Genomic DNA, 16,917 nt, shown 5'->3' with positions numbered 1-16,917 from the left:
ATCCACTATCCATTTCAGAACTGAGAGATACAGGTTCCACACTGCATGGTGACCGTTAAAATGTTGCATATTCAATATAGACACAGATTGCTTGATACATTTAGATATAGTTATCTGATAGGAAGACTAAATTGAAAATTACAGATGTGACAGAATGTGAACTATAACTTTTTGAGTCAGAAAACCTTCAGGCCCCTGAACTTAACATTAACTGGTTCCTCTTACACAGATGCTGCGTGAGTGGCTAAGTTCTTACAGCATTTTCTGTTTTTGTGTATTTCTGATTCCAGCACAATCTGTTTTATTTGCTTTTGTATCTTCTCTCTCATTTTATTTGGAAAATTGCTCTGTGGTGGATCTCTTTTCCATGTGTCCTGTTAACTTTCCCATATCCTGAACATGAATTATTTTTCATACTAGTGCTTTGATAGTGAATAGCATTTGAGTTATTCAACTATGGTATCAATCTGGGTCCATGGCCTCCTATACTGCTGCGAAAAGCCCACACGCACGTTGGAGGAACAAAACCATCTGGGTCGCCTCCAACCTGATAGCATGAACATCAATTTCTTAAACTTCCAATAATTGCTCCCCCTTTTCTTTGCCATTCCCCATTTCTATTTCCCTCTTTCATCTTATCTCCCTACCTTCCCATCACCTCCCTCTGCTGCTCCTCCCCTTTCCCTTTCTTCTATCACGTTCTGTCCTCTATCAGATTCCCCCTTCTCCAGGCCTTTATCTCTTTTACCAATCAACGTCCCATCTCCCAATTTCACCAATCACCTATTACCTTGGACTTCTTCCTTCCCTCCCTACAGCTTCTTATTCTGACGTCTCATCTTTTTGATCCAGTCCTAATGAAGGGTCTCAACCCGGAACATCGACTATTTGCTCTTTTCCATAGATGCTGCCTGACCTGCTGAGTTCCTCCAGCATTTTGTGTGTGTTGCTTTGGATTTCCAGCATCTGCAGATTTTCTCTTGTTTATGTACCTGAGTCATCTGAGCAATGAATACTGAACAAAGTAATACCCTGTGATTTGTCTCTCTCCTTTCTCTTTTGTATCCTGGGTTCCCCAACAGCAATTGTAATATCATTCACAAAGACCAGTGATCAAGCCATGAAGTGTATACTGTATGGCTGTACAGTTCAGTTACTCCCTGAACACGGTCAAGTTACCAACGGCTTTGGGGGTATCCTGCAGGAAATATTTACATTGCAATTTTGAATAAGATCAATGACCCAGAGTGGCCGCACTGTACTCTTCAACCTCAAGCTGAAGTGGTTCTAATGTGTGCAAAATTAAACCTTTATTTGCTTTTTTTGTGTAATTGAAATGGAATTACACAGGTCTCCTGTGTTTCCTGTAAAACAGTCTCTTAACATGGTAAGCAGCCTCATGTGTGGCTTTCTGAAATTCAGATATACAACATCCACTGCATCCTCTTTATGAACCCTGCTTGGAATCACCTCAAAGCATTCCAACAGGTTCATCAGGCAAGGTTTTCCCTCACGGAAACCATGCTGACTTTGTCCTATCTTGTCCTGTGTCACCAAGTACTCCATAACCTTATCCTTAACAATTGACTCTAACATCTTCCCAACCACGGAAGTCAGGCTAACTGGTTTATAATTTCCTTTCTGCTGTCTGCCTCATTTCTAAAAGAATGGAGTGACATTTGCAATTTTCCACTCCTCTGGCACCATGCCTGAGTCCAATGTTTTTTGAAAGCTGATTACAATTTGCTAACACTAATTGGAAGACATCTTTCACCATCCAAAAGCATTGACAACACTGTCAAGAAAATCAACTGTTCCGGGTTCCTTATCAACTGCTCTGGTTGTCTCTGTCCAGATGATTCTTTTCTGTGGTATTTCTTTGCAAAGTGTTTGTTCTCTCTGCACATGTTACATGATTTATTAAGGGGAACATGATTCTCCCACTCTTGGGCTCTCAATTTTTTTATGCTTAGCAGAAAGACTTTCTCATCTATACAACTGTGTGGATTTATCTACTTTACACGTATTCTGTTCTGTTTAGTGGTTCATTACTTTTAAGTTGAACAGCATACTCTCTGTTACATGAGAAATCTCATCTGTTTTCTCCAAGGGCACATTATGTTTCTGTAACAATCTTGCTTACTTCCTTGTACAGTACATTAAAAGCCCTTCACCTCATGATGGTGTGCCACATTTAACCTACTCTGAGATGAATCTAACCCTTCCCTTCTACATAGCCTTCCATTCTTCTATCACATAAAACAAAGAAACAAAAGCTTATTCTGAAGCAGAATAAAAGATTAGATTGACTGCTCCACAGATCTGGATTACAGAATAGCCAACTGTCACAGTCCCGACTGTTAATTCCCCATTTTCTCCTAATTCCCGTTGATTGTGCCACGGTTCCGACCCTTAATTCCCCATTTTCTCCTCATTTCCATTGATGACAACACACCTGGTTTTCATCAAGACCTGCAGCATAAGAACCCCAGCTTTGCACCCACTAGTTGCCAGATCATTGGTGTTGCCTGTGTGGTAATTAACTTTTCCCAGCCGCTTAGGACTGAGCATTCTAAGTTTTGCTTCAGTACCGATAATTACCTGTGAAACTCAGTCTCTTCGCGTCAAGATAAGTTTTCTAAGTTCTACTCCATTTCCGAGGTTTACCCGTGAAACTCAGTCACTCCATGTCAAGATCAGTTCTGCCTATCTCCTGCCTTCCTGCACTCTCTCCTGTTTGCCGTTCAACGCTCACGCCCGCGTCTGCATCCTAACACAACCTTCGTGCCTGTGTCCTGCGCTTGGGTTCACCTCATTCATTGCAACATGAACCTTTTGAACTCCTCTGTATTAATAGAGGGGCAGGTAAAGCCCTTTGATCTATGAAGCCAACAGTGGCAGTTCATTTTCCTGACCTGTGAATCAGTAGGTGATATTCATTTTTAGGGTCCAATTTCCCCAAGGTTTTGCAGGCTAAAAGGACTGCCAATTGGACAGAGATCTCTGACTGAGTGAGATGCCTGAAGGATCTCTGGAAATGGCCCATTCTGGGTCTTAGTGGGTAGAATGAGAGAATATGCAAGTGTGAGGATCTGGAAAGTGAGGGATCGATATGGGGGTTTGAAGATTATAAGTCAAAGAGAGAACATAGTACAGAGCTGTGGTCTTCTGTTGGGGAACAGTGAGGGTGGAAAATAAAGAAGGCTGAAAGTTTCATTTTTTAACATTTTAAAAATGTTTTCTTATTTACAAATAGGAAAATCAGTATGGAATTCAGGAAAATGGTTTTGTTGAGTCCATGACCAGGTTTTTCTGAAATGAAGATAAATGTTTTAACATGTTGTCCAGTCACCCTGAATGCTGATTGCTGTCTCTTTCACCACATGCATTTTCAAAGTATTAGGGGAACAGTTTTTCCTTTGCTCCGTTCTCCACAAGTAACTCTCGGTGTTTGACCTGCAGTGATCCAAAGATCCCAGTGTGGCGCTGGCAGTGGATGATGATCTTCATGCTGGCCAACACCATCTGCTGTTTCATCACTTCCATCATTCTCAATGTACTGGACACAAGACAGGTAAGGGTCTCACTTTAAGGCAAAGACTTAAATGGGGAGAAATATTCAGCTTCTGATACGGATTCATATTTATTTATTTATTGCATATTCTTAAAACATTCAGTAAAATGCATCCTTTGGACTAACAGCCAGCACAACCCGAGGATGTCTAGGGGCAGCCCGCAAGTGTCTGTTCTGTTAGCTTACCAAGAATCAAATATTCTGTTTATGAAATGTTTGCCTTCTTTTTACATCACTTTTTTCTCCCTTATTAATCTTTCTTTATTTCCTCACTGTTATTCTCTTTCTCACTTATTTTAAGCTAAACTCATGTGATATTTAGACCATGAGATATAGAGTAGAATTGGGCCATTTGACCCTTTGAACCTGCTCCACCATTCCATCATGGCTGATTTACTATCCCTCTCAAACACATTCTCCTGCCTTCTTCCCATAAACTTTGATATCCTGATTCATCAAGAACCCATCAACCTCTGCCTTAAATATACTCAATGACTTGGCCTGCACAACCATCTGCGGCAATGAATGCCACAGGTTCACGACAATCTGGTTTTATAAATGTTTTCTCATCTCTGTTCTAAATGGATGTCTCTCTATTCTGAGACTGTGCCATGTGGTCCTAGATTCCTCCATTATAGGAAACATTCTCTCCACTTCCATTCTGACTAGGCCTTTCAATAGTCGATAGGTTTCAAAGAGATCTCCCCTCATTTTTCAAAACTTTTGAGAGTACAGCACCAGAGCAATCAAGTGCATCTCATATGTTAACCTTTTCACTCCTGGGATTATTCTTTATACTTTATACTTTATTGTCGCCAAACAATTGGTACTAGAATGTACAATTATCACAGCGATATTTGATTCTGCGCTTCCCACTCCCTGGATTACAACTATTAAATATTAAAAATAGACAAAATTAGTAAATATTAAAAAATTAAATTATAAATCATAAATAGAAAATAGAAAAATGGGAAGTAAGGTAGTGCAAAAAAACCAAGAGGCAGGTCCGGATATTTGGAGGGTACGGCCCAGATCCAGGTCAGGATCCGTTCAGCAGTCTTATCGCAGTTGGAAAGAAGCTGATCCCAAATCTGGCCGTATGAGTCTTCAAGCTCCTTGAGCCTTCTCCGGGAGGGAAGGGGGACGAAAAGTGTGTTGGCTGGGTGGGTCATGTCCTTGATTATCCTGGCAGCACTGCTCTGACAGCGTGCGGTGTAAAGTGAGTACACAGACGGAAGATTGGTTTGTGTGATGTGGTGTGCCGTGTTCACGATCTTCTGCAGCTTCTTTCAGTCTTGGAGAGGACAACTTCCATACCAGGTTGTGATGCACCCTAGAAGAATGCTTTCTATGGTGCATCTATAAAAATTAGTGAGGATTTTAGGGGACTGGCCAAATTTCTTTAGTTTTCTCAGGAAGTAAAGGCACTGGTGGGCCTTCTTGGCAGTGAACTCTGCTTGGTTGGACCAAGTCAGGTCATTTGTGATATTGACCCCGAGGAACTTAAAGCTTTTGACCTGTTCCACTTGCGCACCACCGACGTAAATTGGGTCGTGCAGTTGGCTACTCCTTCTGAAGTCAACAACCAATTCCTTCGTCTTGCTGATGTTGAGGGATAGGTTATTGTCTTCGCACCATGCCACCAGGTTCTTAATTTCCTCTCTGTACTCAAACTCATCATTACCCGAGATACGGCCTACAATTGTTGTGTCATCAGCAAACTTATATATTGAGTTTGATGGAAACTTGGCTACACAATCATGGGTGTACAGTGAGTACAGCAGGGGGCTGAGTACATAGCCTTGTGGGGCACCGGTGCCTCAGAGTGATTGTAGAGGAGAGCTTGTCCCCTATTTTTACAGCCTGGGTCCTGTCTGTGAGGAAGTTGAAGATTCTCGTGAACTTCCTCTGGAACCTCTCCACTGTTTCTTAGATAAGGGGTCCAAAACTGCTCACAATGCTCCAGTTGAGGCCTCACCAGTGCCGAGCAAAGCCTCAGCATTATATCCTTGCTTTTGTATTGTAGTCCTCTCAAAATGAATGGTAACATTATATTCACCTTCCTTACCACCAGCTCAACCTTCAAGCTAATGTTTAGGGAATCCTGCATGAGGACTCTTAAATCTACTGATTTTAAAATTTTCTTTGCTTTTCGAGAATAGTCCATGCCTTTATTCCTTCAACCAAAATGCATGCTCATGCACTTCCTTACACTGTATTCCATCTGCCACTTCTATGCCCATTTGCCTAATCTATCTTAGACCTTCTGTACCCTCCCTGCTTCCTCAACACCACCAGCCCCTCCACCTATCTTTGTGTTGTCCATAACATTGGCCACAAAGCCTTCAATTCTTTCAACCAAATCATTGACATACAACATGAAAAGAAGTTGTCCCAACACCACTTCAGCTACCTCTTTCAGAACACTGAGGTGTATCCAACTGGACTAGGTGACATATCTACTTTCAGATGTTTCAGCTTTCCATGTTTACCTTAGTAATAGCAATGACACTCACTTGTGCTCTGAGTTGGACAATCTACACCAGGGGTGCGTAAAAAGAACTACTTTTCCATCAGGGACACGATCAGGATTTTGAAGGCCGAGGTTCGTGGCAGTTTTTCTGATTTTAGGAGTGACCAATCAGCAAGAGGCAGTGCGTAAAATGAGCTACCTTTCAGTCAGGTCCGCGTTCAAGATTTAAGAAGCAGAGCTTCGAGCCTGTTTTCTGATCTGGACAATCCACACCAGGGGTGCATAAAATGAGCTAATTTTTAACTAAGATGTTGATCGAAGTTTTGAAGGCAGAGTTTCATGGTAGTTTCTCTGAGTTGAGGTGCGACCATGTAGCAAGAAGGATTAATTATGAAGGGTCAATAAGAATAATTCAAGTGCAAGCAGAGTGGCCATTCGTCAGTGTGCCTGCCTTTAGAGTGGCTTTGGCTTATCAGCCTTCAGCAAGGTCAGGCTTTGGTGAGCTAGATTGACTTGTAAGTTACTTTTTCTCTATTCTTACTTGTTCATTCCTCATCTATTAGTGCATGATATAGTGAGAATGGCCTGGGACAGTGTTTTGTACTGTGTGTGGGATGTGGGAAGTCTGTGAGACCTCCAGTCTCCCAGATAAACACATCTGCACCAGGTGCACTCAGCTGCAGCTCCTCAGAGAACGTGATAAGGAACTGGAGCTGCAGCTCAATGACCTTCGTCTCATATGGGAGGATGAGGAGGTGATAGACAGAAGCTACAGGAAGGTAGTTACACCTATCTTGCAGGAGACAAGTAACTGGGTAACTGTCAGGAGAAGGAGGGAAAATGCGCAGCCAGTGCAGAGTATACCTCCGGCTGTTCCCCTCAACAATAAGTATACAACTTCAGATGCTACTGAGGAGGATGACCTACCAGCGGGGAGCTGCAATGACCGGCTTTCTGGCACTGAATCTGGTGCTGTGGCTCAGAAGAGCAGAGAGGTGAAGAGGACTCCAGAGCTGATAGGAGATTCCATAGTCAGAAGAACAGAGATGAGGTTCTGTGGGCATGAGAGAGACACCTGGATGATATGTTGCCTCCCTGGATTGTGTCAACAGCAATCTCAGAGGTGAGGGTGAGCAGCCAGAACTCTTGGTAGATACTGGCACCAATGACTTGGGTAGACAAGGTGAGGAGATCGTGAAGAGGGATTTTAGGGAGCTAGGTAGAAAGCTGAGAAACAGGACTTACAGGGTAGCAATCTCTGGATTGCAGCCTGTGCCATTTACCAGTGCAGGTCAGAATGGGATGACTTGGCAAGTGAATGCATAGCTGAGGAACTAGAGCAGCTCGTGGTTGAGCCCACTAGGGGATCAGTTATTCTAGATTGAGTGTTGTGGAAGGAAACTGGAATTAATTAGTGAGCTTAAGATAAAAGTACACTTAGGGGAAAGTGATCATAATATGATCGAATTCACCCTGCAATTTGAGAAGGAGAAGCTAAATTCAGATGTATCAGTATTACAGTGGAGTAAAAGAAATTGTTGGTGCATGGCCAGGTGGTTAAGGTGTTTGTGTAGTGATCTGAAGGTCACTAGAGGCAGCGTGTGCGTCGCTGAGCAAGGCACTGAACCACACATTGCTCTGCGACGACACCAGTGCCAAGTTGTATGGGTCCTAATGCCCTTCCCTTGGACAATATCGGTGGCATGGAGAGGGGAGACTTGCAGCATGGGCAACTGCTGGTCTTCAATACAATCTTGCCCAGGCTTGCGCACTGGAAACTTTCCAAGGTGCAAATCCATGGTCTCGTGAGACTAACAGGTACCTATAAAAGGAATTACAGAGGCATGAGAGAGGAGTTGGCCAGGATTGATTGGAAAAGAACACTGGCAGGGATGACAGCAGAGCAGCAATGTCTGGAATTTCTGGAAGCAATTTGAGAGGCGCATAACATTTACATCCCAAAGAGGAAGAATTTTTTTAAAAGGCAAGTGACACAACCATGGACAACAAGGGAAGTCAAAGCCAACATAAAAGCCAAGGAGAGGGGATATAATAGTGCAAAAAGTAGTGGGATAGTAGAGGACTGGGAAAGTTTAAAAAAAACAACAGAAGGCAACTAAAAGGTTATTAAGAAAGAAAAGATGGCATGCGAAAGTAAGCCAGCCAATAATATAAAAGGAGGAAAAAAACACAAATTTAAAGATGTATAAACAAATTAAAAAAACAGACAAAAGTGGATATTGGACTGCTGGAAAATGATGCTAGAGGGTTAGTAATGAGAGACAAAGAAATGGCAGATGAACCTAATATGTTTTCTCTATTCGTCTTCTCTGTGAAGACACTAGCAGAATGCCAGGAATATGAAAATGTCAGACCATAAGTATTTCAGACCATAATATAGAAGAGTGGAAATAGGCTATTTGACCAATCGAGTCTAGTCTACTATTTCGTCATGGCTGATCCATTTTCCCCAATCTCTTGTCTTCCTCCAGTATTCCTTCATGACCAGACTGATCAAGAAGCTATCAACCTCTGCCTTAAATATACATAAAGACTTATAAATACACATACAGCTGCTGGTGGCAAAGAATTCCACAGATTCGCCACTCACTGGCTGAGGAAATTCCTCCTCATCTCCATTCTAAAAGGATGCCCCTCTATCCTGCGGCTGTATCCTCTGGTCTTAGACTCTCCTACCATAGGAAACATCCTCTCCACGTCCACTCTGTTGAGGCCTTTCAGCTTTCAATAGGTTTCCATTAGGCCACCCCTTGTTTTTGTAAATTCTAGTGAATACTGGCTGCCCATTTCATCTCCATGCCTTGACAAGTCACCCAGGTACCTGCCTCCTGCAACTTGGGGGTGACTACCTCCCTGTAGCTCCTATCTATAACCTCCTCATTTTCTTGTACGAGCTGAAGGTCATCCAGCTGCAGCTCCAGTTCCCTTACACAGACTCCAAGGAGCTGTAGCTCAGTGCACTTTGTGCAGATATCATTATCATGGAAACTGGAGATCTCCCAAATCTCCCATATCTCGCTGAGCAACTCTCTGGCAGTACTCCTGAAGCTAATTCTTCACCTGTATCCTTCACCACGGATCCACGAAATAAGTGATGGGAGAAACTTGTAAATTCACATTAAAATGTAGAGAGGAGGCGATTATGAAGAATTCCACAGGTTCCATGTTGCGAAAATGAAGTAACAGTTACCAAAGACCTTATCCTTTGAGTTGTCCCAAAATCCACGTAGAAATGTCACAAGGTGACAGTCACGGAATATACCCCAGCACAAGTAGTTACCACATAACATATCTGAAACCATGTAAGGGTTAACAAAAGTGGCCACCCCAGGATACTCCAACAAAATCCACTTATGGATCATACGAAGTGACAGTCACACATCCAATGTGCACTGTGTGCCATTGATCAACCCAATCCTTTGGGCATGGGGAAGTATCAGACTTTACCCATTGTTGCAGCAAGCTCCTGTGGTCAGCTTCTGGTCCTGTGTGTGTGTGTCTGTCTCTGTCTCTGTCTCTGTCTCTGTCTCTCTCTCTCTCTCTCTCTCTCTCTCTCTCTCTCTCGCTCCTTGTTCTCTCTCTCGCTCCTTGTTCTCTCTGAAAGTCCCAGCGGTCTGTCGCAGCTTACTATACTGACATCATAGTCCTGCCTCATCCAGGCGTTTTAAAGTGACACCCACAGTAAACAAAACCGTGGTCACGTAACAGAGGAAATGGAAGTCATCCAAAGAACGAGGGATAGATCTTTATAGAAAACCATGGTCACCAACGTCTGCATTGGATATGGTACCTCGACAGACAAGCAGTACCTCCGAGACCCAACTATAAAAATTTCCTCTGTTTCCCCTTCCAGCGGTGTTTCCTTCACACTGAGCAACACACACAAAGCGCTACAGGAACTCAGCAGGCCAGGCAGCATCTCTGGAAAAGAGTACAGTCGACGTTTCAGGTCAAGACGATTAAGCAGGACTGGGGGAAAAAGCAGAGGAGTAGATTTAAAAGGTGGGGGGAGCAGAGAGAGAAACACCAAGTGATACGCGAAACCTGGGGGGGGGGGCGGTGATGAAGTAAAGAGCTGGGAAGTTGATTGGTGAAAAAGACAGAAGACCATGGAAGAAAGAGAAAGGGGGGAGAGGCACCAGAGGGAGTCAATGGACAATAGACAATAGGTGCAGGAGTAGGCCATTCGGCCCTTCGAGCTAGCACCACCATTCACTGTGATCATGGCTGATCATCCACAATCATTATCCAGCTCCTGCCTCATCCCCATAACCTTTGATTCCGCTATCTTTAAGAGCTCTATCCATCTCTTTCTTAAAATCATCCAGAGACTTGGCCTCCACAGCCTTATGGGGCAAAGCATTCCATATATCCGCCACTCTCTGGGTGGAAAAAGTTTTTCCTCAACTCCGTTCTAAATGGCCTACCCCTTATTCTTAAACTGTGGCCTCTGGTTCTGGACTCACCCATCAGCAGGAACATGCTTCCTGCCTCCAGCGTGTCCAATCCCTTAATAATCTTACATGTTTCAATAAGATCCCCTCTCAGTCTTCTAAATTCCAGAGTATACAAGCCTAGTCGCTCCAATCTTTCAACATATGACAATCCCGCCATCCCAGGAATTAACCTTGTGAACCTACGCTGCACTCCCTCAATAGCAAGAATGTCCTTCCTCAAATTTGAAGACCAAAACTGCACACGGTACTCCAGGGTGGGCAAGGAGAGGGAGGGAAAAAGGGATGGGAAATGGTGAAGGGGGGGGATTACCGGAAGTTAGAGAAGTCAATGTTCATGCCATCAGGTTGGAGGCTACCCCAACGGAATACAAGCTGCTGTTCCTCCAACCAATGTGTGGCCTCATCACAACAGTGGTGGAGGCCTTGGACTGACATATCAGAATGGGAATGGGAAATAGAATTAAGATGGGTGGCCACGGGAAATTCCGCTTCTTCTGGCAGACGGAGTGTGGATGCTTGCAAAGCAGTCTCCCAATCTACGTCGGGTCTCACCGATGTACAACAGGCCACACCGGGAGCACCGTACACGGTAAACGACCCCAACAGACTCACAGGCGAAGTGTCGCCTCACATAGAAGGACTATTTTGGGCCTGGATGGTGGTGAGGGAGGAGATGTAGGGGCAGGAGTAGAAGTTGTTCTGCTTGCAAGGATAATCGCCAGGAGGGAGATCAGTTGGAGGGGGGGAATGAATGGACAAGGGAGTCGCCTAGGGGGCGATCCCAGCGGAAAGCAAAAAGAGGTGGGGGGGAGGGAAGATGTGCTTGGTGGTGGGATCTCGTTGGAGATGCGGAAGTTTTGGAGAATTATGTACTGGACGCAAAGGCTGGAGCTGCCCTTCTGCTGTCAGCCTCCCCGTATTCAGAGCTCTACAATGGTATGCAGTGTGTGAAGTACGAGTTACCCCACCATTACAACTGCCCACACGGCGCAGTCTAAAGCTGCTACACAGCGGGGGAGTCCTGCTGCAACAGGCATACTTATGCTCCATGGTCCTGCACCACTACTGAGTTGTAGTACCCTCCCTCATTGCTGCAGTATAGGTGAAAGGGACGAGCCACATCCAGTAATCCTAGCGTGGGTGCAGAGATCAGGGCTTACCTGATATCTGTAAAACCCTTTTCCTCATCTGGCCCCCATCTTACTTCTCCAGAGGGGGCTTCCCTCCTTTAATCATGGCCTGTTTTGGGACACTGCAATGAAATCACAGCAGTAATTGAATAGAGCCATTACCTTATCACTCCCCTTACGTTTACTGGGTGGGGCATGAAGCTGATTGCCGAACGTCTGTCATCTGACATGTCTTTCCTGTCACAGTCCCAATCGTTAATTCCCTATCTTTCTCCTAATTTCCTTCGATTGTGCCACGGTTCCGACTGCTAATTTCCCATTTGCTTCCAACTCTCTTTAATGACGGCGCACCTGGTTTCCATCAAGACCTGTAGTATAAGAACCCCGGCGTTGCAACCACTAGTCGCCAAATCGTTGGTTTTGCCTGCATGGTAATTAATGTTTCCTGGCCGCTTAGGACCGTGCGTTCTAAGTTTTGCTCCAGTTTCAAGGTTTACATATGAAACTCCATCTCTCTGTGATAAGGCTCTGTGTCAAGATCCCTCTTGTTTGCTGTCCAACGTTCATGTCCACGTAAGCATCCTAACTCAATCTCCATGCCTGTGTCCTGCGCTTGGGTTCACTTCATTCGCTCATTGCAACAGAACAATCTGGACACAATGGACCCAGCAGACGTGAATACCCGGCAACAAGCCCTCGCCAGCCAGGGCTCCCTACTGTGTCTGCACAATCAACTTCTCTGCGATGTCATGGAGAACCTCCGTGCCCTGTCTGCTAACGTAATGAAGGTCAGTGACCAGGTGAACCGTGTAGCCACCCATTTTACCCCATCCACTCCTGGAACTCTGTCTAACCAGCCCAGACAGCCTGTAGTGGCAACCCTCTACATGTCAGCCACACCCCCGCCAAGAGAGCCGCACGTAACTAAACCAGAACACTATGCTGGGAATTTGAGAAGTGCTGGACCTTCCTTCTGCAATGTTCCCTGATGTTTGGACAGCAGTCATCCACGTACTCCATGGATAAGTCAAAGATAGCTTACATCATGGGGTTGTAGTGGGGACGTGCCTTAGCATAGGCTACGGTAGTCTAGGATAATCAACTGGATATCTGCTCTTTTTTCCCCACCTTTATCGTGGAAATGAGAAAGATCTTTGACCACCCCGTCCATGGTAAAGATGCCACTAAGTGTCTACTCACTCTCTGTCAGGGCTCACGCAGTGTTGCTGAATATTCTGTGGAGTTCCGGATGTTAGTGGCCGACTCGGGGTGGAATGATGAGGCACTCCAAGGGGTATTTCAGAATGGTCTCAGCGACATGGTGAAAGACAAGTTGGCAGCAAGAGATGATACCGACAGCCTGGATTCCTTCATCTCCCCAGCCACCAGGTTGGACAATCGTCTCCGAGAATGCCATAGGGAAAGAACTGGTCGTCCACCACCTTTGGTCACTCCAGGGCACTCATTACCGTCTCCCACCAGCACAATCCTCTCTTCTCCTCCTGCTCCTAGAATACCTCCCAGCCCAGCCGTTTCCACTGCCCCGGGAGAGGAATCCGTGCAGCTGGGATGGAACTGTCTTTCTCCCACAGAGCGACTCCGGAGATTGAGAGCGGGAGAGTGTCTCTATTGCGGCCAGTCCAACCACTTCCATGCTACCTGTCCCCTTCGGCCAAAAGGGAAGGCTCACCAGTAGAAAGGGGGACCCTGGTGAGCCAGACAACATTCCCTTCTGTCTCCCGAACCCGGATGCAGATCCAAACTACTTTACGTTACAACCCACAGTCCCTGCCACTGTCAGCTCTCGTGGACTCTGGCGCTGAGGGAAACCTTTTGGATGAAAACATAGCTTCCCGGGCCGGAATTCCTCGGGAGCCGTTGAGTACCCCTTTGGAAGCCCGGGCACTGGACGGTAGACTTCTGGCCCGAGTCACACACTGCACACCACCCCTGTCTCTTATTCTCTCCGGGAACCATTGGGAACAGGTACGATTTAACCTAATTTCCTCTCCTCAAGCTCCTATAGTTCTTGGGTACCCCTGGTTAAGCCGCCATAATCCCCACATTGACTGGTCCACCGGGAAGATAGTCAGCTGGAGTCCGTTCTGTCACTCCACTTGTCTACAATTGGCCCTTTCCCTTGTGAAAGTCACCGCGACCTTGTCTGCCGCTGAAACCCCCGACTTATCCAAGGTTCCAGCAGATTATCACGATCTGGGAGAAGTGTTCAGCAAACAACCGGCTCTTTCCCTACCTCCACACCGCCCTTACGATTGCACAATTGACCTTCTCCCTGGAGCCCCTCTACCCACCAGTCGACTATATAACCTGTCCCGGCCAGAAAGGGAAGCAATGGAGGCTTACCAAAATGACTCTCTCGCGGTGGGCATTATCCGACCCTCATCCTCCCCTGTAGGCACAGGTTTCTTGTTTGTGGGGAAGAAAGACCGCTCACTGTGCCCCTGCATTGACTACCGGGGCCTGAGTAGCATCACCATAAAGAATAACTATCCACTGCCCCTTATCCAACCCCTTCACGGAGCCACAATCTTCTCTAAGTTGGACCTACGAAGTGCCTACCACCTGGTCAGGATAAGGGAGGGAGATGAGTGGAAAACAACTTTTAACACTTCTCTTGGTCACCTCGAATACCTGCTCATGCCATTCGGTCTCACCAATGTCCCTGCCATCTTCCAAGCTCTGATAAACGATGTCCTTAGAGACTTTATTAACCATTTCATTTTTGTTTATTTGGGCAACATCTTAATCTTCTCCCACAGTCTTCAGGAACACATCCACCATGTCCGTCAGGTTCTACAGAGGTTTTGGAAGAACAAACTATTCGTGAAGGCTGAGAAGTACGAGTTTCATGTCCGTTCTGTCAGTTTTCTGGGGTACATCAACAAGAGCGGGCGAGTGAGGGCGGATCCCGAAGAGGTCCGGGCGGTGGTGGCGGCCAAAACCCATGACACTCAAGCAACTCCAGTGATTTCTGGGGTTCGCAAACTTCTATCGTCACTTTATCAGGGATTACAGCCGGGTGGCAGCGCCCCTTACTCAGCTCACCTCTCCTGAGACCCCTTTTCACTGGAGCCCCGAAGCAGACTCAGCCTTCTTGGAGCTGAAGAGACGTTTCACCCCCGCTCCCATCCTGGTCTAACCAGACCCACCTCGCCAGTTCATTGTGGAAGTCCACGCCTCTGACTCTGGGGTGGGAGCGGTTCTCTCCCAATGCTCCATCCCAGACCAAAAGCTCCATCCCTGGGCCTCCTTTTCTCGCCGGCTATCCCCCAATGAATGGAACTACGACGTAGGGAACTGGGAGTTGCTGGCCGTCAAACTCACTTTGGAGGAGTGGAGACACTGGCTGGAGGGAGCTGAACATCCATTCATCATCTGGACAGACCACAAGATCTCGCATACATCCAAACCGCCAAACACCTCAACTCCTGCCAAGCCCGATGGGCATTATTTTTTGGCCATTTTAGATTCACACTCACTTATCATCCAGGGTCCAAGAACGGGAAGCTCGATGCACTCTCCCGTCAATACGTCGCTGAGGAGGGCCTTCCCAACCCTGAGACCATACTTCCACCATCCTGTGTAGTGGCTGCCCTCACCTGGGAGATCGAATCCATAGTCAAAGAGGCACAACAGACTTAACCTGACACGGGCAATGGACCCCCCCAATCACCTCTCTGTGCCTGACTCTGTTCGGTCTCAGGTTCTCCAGTGAGGGCATACTTCTCGTTTCGCCTGCCATCCCGGAATCGGCCGAACTCTGTCCCTTCTGAAGCGACATTTCTGGTGGCCCTCCACGGGCGCTGACACCCATTCCTTCGTCTCTGCCTGTTCTGTTTGCGCCCGTAGAAAAGCCTCCCACCGACCACCTGCTGGATTGCTTCATCCCCTACCTGTCCCTGGCCGCCCTTGGTCGCACATTGCTTTGGATTTTGTTACCAGCCTACCCCCTTCACATGGGAACACTGCCGTACTCACCATGGTGGACCGCTTCTCCAAAGCTGTGCACTTCATAGCCCTTCCCAAACTCCCTACAGCCCATGAAACAGTTGACCTCCTTGTCCATCACGTCTTCCACCCTCATGGAATTCCCTCTGATGTTATTTCTGACCGGGGTCCCCAATTCATCTCTCTAGTCTGGAGATCCTTTTGTCAAGCCCTTGGAGCCTCAGTAAAGCTGCCTTCCGGCTTCCATCTGCAGACTAATGGTCAAACAGAATGAGCAAACCAGGATTTGGAAGCAGCACTGCACTGAATAACCGCCAACCCATCATCCTGGAGCACCCATCTTGTTTGAGTGGAATACGCCCACAACTCCCTGGTCAGCACCGCCACCAGAATGTCTCCCTTCAAATGCTCCCTCAGTTACCAACTTCCTCTGTTTCCCACACATGAAGATGACATCGCTGTGCCTTCTGTTCAGGCCCATCTCTGCCAGTGCCGCAGGATCTGGAAGGATGCATGCACGGCCTTGCTTCGCTCAACTGACCGCAACCGGAGGACTACCGATCACCTTCGAATTCCTGCACCAAATTATCAGCCTGGGCAGAAGTTTTGGCTCTTGTCAAAAGACATTCCCCTCAAGAATGACCCCATTCCCATTCCTCGCTACCTGGGACCATTCGAGATTGAGAATGTCATCAGCCACTCGGTGGTCAGACTCAAACTGCCCGGATCCATGCACGTTCATCCCACGTTCCACATCTCCCAATTGAAACTTGTATCTGTCAGCCCTTTGTGCCCTCCTGTTGAACCTCCTCCAGCCGCCCGGGTCATTGACAACCACCCAGCGTACACCGTCCGGTAAATACTGGATGTGTGCCGCCGAGGCAGGGGCCTCCAGAAACTGGTTGATTGGGAGGGATACAGCCCAGAGGAACGCTCCTGGATTCCCTGCTCCTTCATCCTGGACCCTTCCCTCCTCCATGATTTCCATCGAGACAATCCGGACAAGCCTGGTGGTTCGCCTGGAGACTCCCATTTGTGAGGGTGGGGGGTGGTTCTGTCATGGTCCCGATCGTTAATTCCCTATCTTTCTTCTAATTTCCTTTGTTTGTGCCATGGTTCCGTCTGCTAATTTCCCATTTTCTTCTAATTCTCTTTGATGACAGCACACCTGGTTTCCATCAAGACCTGTAGTATAAGAACCCCAGCGTGACAACCACTAGTCGCCAGATCGTTGGTTTTGCCTGCATGGTAATTAATGTTTCCCGGCCAATTAGGACTGTGTGTTCTAAGCTT

The 16,917-nt window shown here is 46.6% G+C and overlaps 1 pseudogene; it reads left to right on the top strand.

Annotated features, from left to right (window-relative positions):
- The window catches only part of LOC140203093 (lysosomal dipeptide transporter MFSD1-like), a 46,606-nt pseudogene extending 37,981 nt beyond the window's left edge, over positions 1-8,625 (top strand).
- The last annotated feature ends 8,292 nt before the right edge of the window (positions 8,626-16,917 follow it).

Source organism: Mobula birostris, chromosome 9 (genome assembly GCF_030028105.1).
Source record: "Mobula birostris isolate sMobBir1 chromosome 9, sMobBir1.hap1, whole genome shotgun sequence".
Taxonomy (NCBI): Eukaryota; Metazoa; Chordata; class Chondrichthyes; order Myliobatiformes; family Myliobatidae; genus Mobula; species Mobula birostris.
Note: the sequence above shows the minus strand (reverse complement) of the source record. Positions and strands in the feature narration are given on the sequence as shown.